The 8,266-nt window shown below is 43.2% G+C and overlaps 1 long non-coding RNA gene across 1 annotated transcript in view; it reads left to right on the top strand.

The window, feature by feature from the left end:
• The first annotated feature begins 3,813 nt into the window (after window positions 1-3,813).
• LOC122546846 overlaps window positions 3,814-8,266 on the top strand; it is a 5,679-nt gene continuing 1,226 nt past the window's right edge. Inside the window, exons 1-2 of the long non-coding RNA XR_006310819.1 lie at window positions 3,814-3,844; window positions 7,958-8,043. This is a non-coding gene — a long non-coding RNA (uncharacterized LOC122546846). The remainder of the gene's footprint in view (window positions 3,845-7,957; window positions 8,044-8,266) is intronic.

Raw genomic sequence — 8,266 nt, 5'->3', positions numbered from 1 at the left:
GTAATGGTAAGATCTATTATCTTTTTCCCTCTTACTGGTTCCCTCACCGCCTACTGCAAACCCAGTTGAGCTGCTATGTCCTTGAGGACCCTACCAACTCAGTCAGTAATCCTGCTGCTGAGCTACCCTTGGTAGAGGACATTGCAATCCTGTACCTAGAGTACGTTTGGCACCATTTTACTGCCTCAGTGCTTCCTCCAAGTATTATTCAACATGGAGGAGCACTGATTCATCAGCCGTGGGAGCACGGTACGTGGTAATCAGCAGGAGCCATGAGACTTTCTGGTACTCAGTCAGTAATCCTGCTGCTGAGCTACCCTTGGTAGAGGACATTGAAATCCTGTACCTAGAGTACGTTTGGCACCATTTTACTGCCTCAGTGCTTCCTCCAAGTATTGTTCAACATGGAGGAGCACTGATTCATCAGCCGTGGGAGCACGGTACGTGGTATTCAGCAGGAGCCATGAGATTTTCTGGTGTCCAAAGTCAATGCTGAGTACTCCCAGGGCAAATGGTTCCTGTGTGTACACTACTGTGCCGTCACCTCTGCCTGGTCTGTACTGCTGGGGTGACAGGACATATCCAGAGATTTCAGGAGGAAGTGAAGATTTCAGATGCTGGAAATGAAAGTCGAGAGTGTGGTGCTGGAAAGGCACAGCAGGTCAGGCTGATGAAGGGCTCGAAACATCGATTCTCCTGCTCCACGGATGCTGCCTGACCTGTTGTGCTTTTCCATCACCACAATCTCGATATCTAGGGATGATGATGACCGTGTCTGGTCATTGTCTGTACCGGATGATTCCATGAGTATGACTATGTCAGGCTGTTCCTTGACTAGTCTGTGAGACAGCTCTCCACATTTTGACACAAAAAAAACAGATGGTAGTCTGGAGGGTGTTGCACGATCAAGAGGGCTGATTCTGTGGTTATATTTCCTAATGCCTTGTTAGATGCTGAGTGGTCCATCCAGTTTAATTCTTTTGTTGAGACTTTGCAGTGATTCATACAGTGAGTAGCTTGTTGTGCGACTGTCAGGTTGGCAGGATTTTTTTCCGCCATTGACGATGGTTCCGCGGAGATCAGGAGATTCCTAATTACAGTTATATTTTACTTCAATTCAGATTCCACCATCTGCCGAGCTGGGATTCGAACCAGGACTTCAGTTGTACATTATAATATTCTGAATAAAAGTTAAATACATCAGGTTTGTTCACACACTTTAAATATCACTAACCCTGGTTTTGTTTCTTTGTAAAACACTGTCCACCATCCTGTCTCCTCCATCCTTCCCTCCAACATCAAGAGCGAGGAACACATTGAGTTTCTCTGTCACTAAGACTGAGACAATCCGATCAGCTACCTCTGCTGCTTCTCTCCCTCCCACTAGCCCACGGAGCCAAACTGCCTCACGTGGTGTTCCTGGTTTTTGTCCCAAAGATACATACTTCTCCAGTTTCTTGTCAAGCCTTATCAGGGTTCATCCTGACCTTTTACCCTAGTCTCTCTAAATTCCGAACATTACATCTCTGTTTCTTCCTCCTCATCATCATTCCGCCTCGCCAATTCACAGATATTATTCCTTTTTGTGTTTGTCTTTTCTGGTTATGTCCTTCTCTTTCATTCTGCTAAAAACTAATATTTGACCTCACCGTCGTTGGAAAATTCTGTTCCATCTCCACTCTCCCTTTCAAAATTCATTGTATTTGATGCACCTCTATCCTTGGCTCCTCCTGTATCTCTCCTACATACTGCCAGGAGGTGACATCATACAAAAGCGCAGTGTTGGCCTTCACATGTATAATGACAATGCCCACCTCTCCCTCCCCATCATCCCTCTCCATTGCTCCACTGATGCTCTGTTATCAAACTGCTTACCAAGTTCCCACTACTCGATTCGCTACAATTTCCTCAAATGAAATGTTGGAATGGTTAAACTCATTGCCTTCAGTTGCTATTTCAAATTACTTTCCCTTACTGCGGTGCCTCTCCCTCTCCCTGGGAACTATCTGAGGCAGAACCACACTCTTCACAATCCTGCTGTCATATCTGACCCCAAGGTGACCTTCTGATCAGCCATCTATACAATCCCAAACATCAGGAATTCTAGTCTCTAAAACGTTGCTTGTCTCCACCTCACCCCAGCTCCATTGCTACTGAAAACCGTTATCCGAGTATGTGTTGCCTTCAACTTGACGAATCTGAAACAGAACCCTTGATTCAGTGACCGACACAGAATCTGATTCCAGACTCCCCTCCCAGTATTTACTCTCAGACACATCCTCCCAGTTTCTATCCTGTCAAACACCTTAGGAATCCCATATGTTTCAACAAGATCACCTCTCAATCTCCAGAATCAAGTGAGTAGATTCCCAACTTGTTCAGCCTTTGCTTAAAAAATAATTCCTCCAAACCAGGGATAATCCCAGTGAACCTTGCCTGAAATGCCTCCAAGAAAGTGACACATTTCCTAATCGAAAGGGACCAAAACTGCTCTCATTACTCCAGATACGGTGGTCTCACCAGCACTGCATAAAGGTACTCTCAGGTTACTCCAAACTCTCACACTGAAAACCCTTGAAACAAAACATTCCATTCCCCTTCCTGATGACCTGTTGTAACTGTGTGCTAGCTTTCTGTGTTTCCTGCACAATTACACCCAGCTCCCTTTGTGATGCAGCTTTCTACAGTTTCCACCGTTTAAATAGCACTCTTCCTCCAAAATGACCAATTTCCCTTTTTGCCAAATTATACTCCATCTGACAACTTGTTACCCACATCTCCTGTGCATCTCTCTCTCTTCACAATCCTCTGAGAACTTTACAGCTATGCCTTTTCTAGGAGATTCCCCACCCCACCCCGATTCTTCTGAACATTTACTGGGAGCACTGGGAAGTGTGCAAAGTTGCGTTGTTTTTAGGGATACTCTGTGGGATGACTGGGACGAGCTTGCTGCCCATTGGTCAGAATGGAGACAACTTGCCCATCAAGTTGCATGAGCCTTTCACACCCCATGTCTTATTGATGAGGCACAGTGGCAGCACGGAAGGAAAGAAAAGGAAGCAAATACTGCTCTCCACATCTCACTAACACTGGGAACATTCTGTCCCATGTGTCAAATATCTGTCCTGTTCAGTCACCTGAAGTCCCAAGGTGGAAACTACTAGAAACACACATAGATTTCCCCCTGAATTGACTGCTGGTCTCGACGAGGGTAATGTGTGCAGTCATCCTGTGCCAGGAGGAGGGGATGGTGTGAGTTTCTAATATGAACTGACAGTGACAGACTTTATAAACTTGTATTATAGGATACTACAGGTAGGCATTCAGATGGTAATCTCAGTAATTGTAATGCCAAACCCTGACAGAATTACAGAATTCATCAGGGCCTGGATATTTGCATTGTGTGTGAGGATTGTGTTCCAACTCAAACCCGTTTTCTGCATAAAAGTTCTCCTCTGAATCAGCCCATTCTCTTAAAAGATCTCCCCAAACCATCAATGTGTCCTCTAACCCTTGAATAATGAAATGATGGGTGTAAGGTTTATTATTATAATGTGTAACATTTGTGAACCCCTCTCTCACAGCTCCCATCAAGTTCCTTTGCTACAAGGAGAACAATCTGTTTCCCCAAACGCCTTATTGCCCAATGTCTCTTTGTCTCTATAAGGTTCACATCAGGATTGTGTTGGAACATTCTCCACTTGCCTGCATCAGTGCAGCCCCCAACAATGTTAAAGAAAGTGAACAAACTCCAGGACAAAGCACTGTGCTTGAGTGGTGTCCCATCCGCCAACTTCAGCCTTCTCTCTCTCCACCCCTGAGGCACAGTGACGCTGTGGAAAAGGTAAAGTCAGCATTGTCCTAGCAGGTCGTACGACCGCTCTCTCATTAGGGAGAGATGTCTGGTGGTGGTATGACCTGAAGGTTACCACAGTCCAGGCAAAGAGAAAGGTTGAGAAGGAGAGTCCATCTATTGTAGATCGATATTATCTATGTATCAGGAACAACTATATCATACCAATGAATAATGAAAAAGAATATCCAAAACACTCCACTAAAATGCCCCATTCCTTGAACCATCCTGGTCAATCTCCTGTGCGCCCTCTCAGGGATCCTGCCATCCTTCCCAATGTGTGGGTGATCTCTGATTTGCACTCACCCAGCTGCTCTTTGTTCTTGTGGATGATGTCATCATTGAGCAACAGTTGCACTAAACCTCACTTTCTGGAAGGGTGGGAGACACAGAATTGCCAATAGCATTTAAGACACATTTAGGTGCACGCTTGCGATGACAAGACAGATAACGCGATGGACCAAGTATTGGAAAAAAAATCCCCAATGTCTTTTTAAAGCCTTTTCTCCCCTCATCTGTAATGTTATGCAGCCCTCTCTTGAATTGCATCCCCTCCTGGAAAGGGCACCTGCTATTCACAATACCTAGACGCTTCATGATTTTATAAATCTCCAAATGAGGTCACCCCTCAACCTCCGACACTCTAGTGAAAAGAAGTCCCTGTGTCTCCTTATAACTTCAACCATCCATTACCATCACCATCACCATCCTGGTAAATGTCTTCTGAATCTAATCCAATTTAATGATATCCCTCCTAGAACAGCACAACCAGAAATGGGCACAGTAATCCAGAAGAGACGTCCCCAACATCCTGTACAGTCTCAACATAACGACCCAACTCTTATACTCAAAGATCTGAGAAATGAAGGCAAATGTGCTAAACACCTTCTTAACCACCCTGTCTGCATATGACACAAATTTCAAAAACCTGAACCCTTAAGACTCTTTGTTCATTATCACTTCTCAAGGCCTGACTTTCAATGTGTAATTCCTGCCCTTATTTCTTTTATGAAAATGTAATATCTTGCATTTATTCAAATTAAACTCCATCTGCCACTCTTCAGCCATTCACCCAGTTGATCAAGATCTCTTTGGAATCGTACAAAACCTTTGTTGTTTTCCACTTTAACACCATTTTTCGTGTCACCCACAAACTTACAACCCAAACTTTCCATATTCTCATTGAAATCATTCATATGAATGGCAAATAAAAGTGGACCCAGCACTGATCCCTGGGGAACACCGCTAGTCACAAGCCTTTTGTCTGAAACACAACCCTCCACTATTACTCTCTCGCCTACTATTTCAATTCTGACTATCACTAATCATTCCATGTCTCTCCAAATAAATGTAAATCCTATCCTTCAGAATCACTTGCAGCAACTTACACATCAGTGAAGTCAGACTCACAGGCCTGTCGTTCCCAGGCTTCTCCTTATATTCCTTCACAGACAACGGTACAACATTGGCCACTCTCCAGTCATCAGATAACTCACACGCCGTTTTTGATTGTACAAATCTTTCCAAAAGGAGCCGACAATTTCGTCCCACACAAAGTGTTCCCCTGCTCTCACTTCAATTACTTACCCTGCTTATTAACCGAGAAAAAGTCAGGTTTTGCTCCTTCTCTGACAAGAACATTTACATATTGATAAAGAAAATGTTCTTGAACTCATTTCAGAACATAACTTCGTCACCAATTAAATCTTTCACACTATAATAGTCCCAGTCAATATTTGGAAAATTTAATTCACTACTATTACAAACTTATTATTCTGCCATATACCTGAGTTCTCTCTGTACATTGTTCCTCAAGTTCCCTCTGATTATTGCATGTCTATAGTGCCATCGAACAAGGTGATTTTTTTTGTTTATTTGAAAGCCTCTGTGAGCACAGCATTTCAAAAACAAAGCTGTCTTCCACGATTTCAGTTTTCTTTGTGAGTATTCAGAGGATGTGGGTGTCACTGACCAGGCCAGCATTCATTGCCCATGCTTCATTACCCAAAGGGCAATGAGAGTCAACCGCATTGCTGTGGGTCTGGAGTCTCACGTAGGTCAGAGCAGGTAAAGATAGCAGTTTCCTTCCCTAAAGGACTTTAGTGAACCAGATGGGTGTTTCCGAACAATCGACAATGGTTTTATAGCCATCATTAAACTTTTCATTACAGATTTTATTGAATTCAATTGCCACTATTTACCATGGTGGGATTTAAGTCCAGGTCCCCAGAACATTACCTGGGTGTCCAGATTACTCCTCCAGGTGACAATACCTTTTAGGTGATCGCCTCACCTGATAATGATGTTAATAATGAAAGATCTCCTTCTATGCTTGTAATTTGAGGAAATGAATTAAGACATCTCCAAAGACTTCTTCCAAAGTCTAGCGAGAATAACCTGTTTGGGGAAACAAATCGTGCTTTTCTGAAGGTTTTTTTTTTAGATCTGATTAGTTAGACTATGCTTGTAATTTGAGGAAATGAATTAAGACATCTCCAAAGACTTCTTCCAAAGTCTAGCGAGAATAATCTGTTTGGGGAAACAAATCGTGCTTTTCTGAAGGTTTTTTTTTAGATCTGATTAGTTAGAAATTGACAGTGCAGCAGTCTGTAAGGTCTGTAAAAACAGTGCTTGCAAGGGCTAATAAGAATCCATTATAATCAGCAGCGTCTGACCGTTAATTACAACGCATTTGATAGTACCGATTTTCGTTTCAGGGTCAGATTCAAACACTGTCATTATTTTCACAAGGATAAGCCTGTCAATGTTATCACTTGGTGTCCTGTTCACACAGATACACCGATACTAAGCCAAATGTTCTTAATTGCCTTACAGCATCGTGTTATCATTTGCTGACCCCAGGTGTCAATATATTTTGCATTCTTAAAGTTCACCCCTTTTCTGAGCCTTTCTGCCTGCCTATTTTCTAGTGCAGTAAATGTGTTCAATATTTCAGCATTACATTTTAGTCTTTTTTTGTGAAACTATTAAATTAAAATAGATTTCCTTTTATTTTATGGAGAGGTAGAAAAAGGTCTGATAATTCTTCTTCAAGCTGAAAATGTTAAGCAGTGATTTCGAACAGGAGCAGATTTGTTTCCAGGATACTTAATTTACAGAGAGACCGAGATATAAATCATTTAACACTGTCACAACTTTTAATAACTAATAAAATTGGCAAAATATGCAGGGTGAAAATGTGAAGATTATTTTACTTGGTAAGTTCTGAGCATCGGGAACAGTTTGAATGGCAGCTGCATGCAAATTCAGCAGTTATTCTTTAAAAAGTTTGGAATTTAACTTGTTGAGGAAAGATTTGGAGGGATATAGACAATAAGGAGGGGGATTGGGACACATTTCCAGCATCTCCAGAGGGAGAGAGTACAGCCCCAATGATCTGAATTGCCCCCAGCCCTTGTGTTCTGTGATACTGCCCCATTTACTGTGAATGATGATGTTCATACCAGGGCAGAGAGAGGGCGGATTCCACCACTCACCTCACAACAGGGCCCGGCTGATTGATGGTAGCTCAAGACCAATAGGATGTGAGTTGGTGTGGACAACACGTGACCATGAGCCGTGCAGGCGCAGTGTCACTGACTCATTTAAGAAAACCCTAATCATGCAACGAAAAACGTCATAACTTGAACCATCCTGGTAAATCTCCTGTACCACCTCTCAGGAAGGAGAAAGTGAGGTCTGCAGATGCTGGAGATCAGAGCTGGAAATGTGTTGCTGGAAAAGCGCAGCAGGTCAGGCAGCATCCAGGGAACAGGAGAATCGACGTTTCGGGCATAAGCCTGACCTGCTGCGCTTTTCCAGCAACACATTTCCACCTCTCAGGAACCCTACCATCCTTCCCAATGTGTGCTGAATCTCTGGTTTACACAGACCTAGCTGCTCTGTGTTGCTGTGGGTGATGTCGTCGTAGAGCAACGGTTGCACTAAATCTCACTGTCTATAAGGGTGGGAGACACAAAAATCCCAACAATATTTAAGATGTATTTAGATATACTCTTGCAATGCCAAGGTAGATACGCCTATGGGCTATGTGCTGGAAAATGGGATCAGAATAGTTATCTGGTAGTTTCCTTCATGGCACAGATCCAATGGACCACTGAGCCTTTTTCTGTACTGAAGAAATTCAAGACAATTAATATAGGAATATGTCAGGCCACATTTGAAACCAGGTAAGGGAGGGGATATTAGAAAAAATGATACATGATTGTTTAATGTTTTTGTGAGGAAAGCTCATCCCAGCTCTTCCCCCTCCCCATCCCAGCACCTTCCCCCTCAACATCCCCTCCCCACCCGAGCACCTTCCCTCTCAACATCCCCCTCCCCAGCACAGCATCTTGCCTCTGAAAATCGCCTTCCCTACCATACCACCTTACCACTCAACATTCCCTTCCC

The sequence above is a fragment of the Chiloscyllium plagiosum genome, unplaced genomic scaffold, assembly GCF_004010195.1.
Source record: "Chiloscyllium plagiosum isolate BGI_BamShark_2017 unplaced genomic scaffold, ASM401019v2 scaf_4271, whole genome shotgun sequence".
NCBI lineage: Eukaryota > Metazoa > Chordata > Chondrichthyes > Orectolobiformes > Hemiscylliidae > Chiloscyllium > Chiloscyllium plagiosum.
The sequence above is the reverse complement of the archived record's forward strand: the minus strand, read 5'-3'. Positions and strand labels throughout refer to the sequence as shown.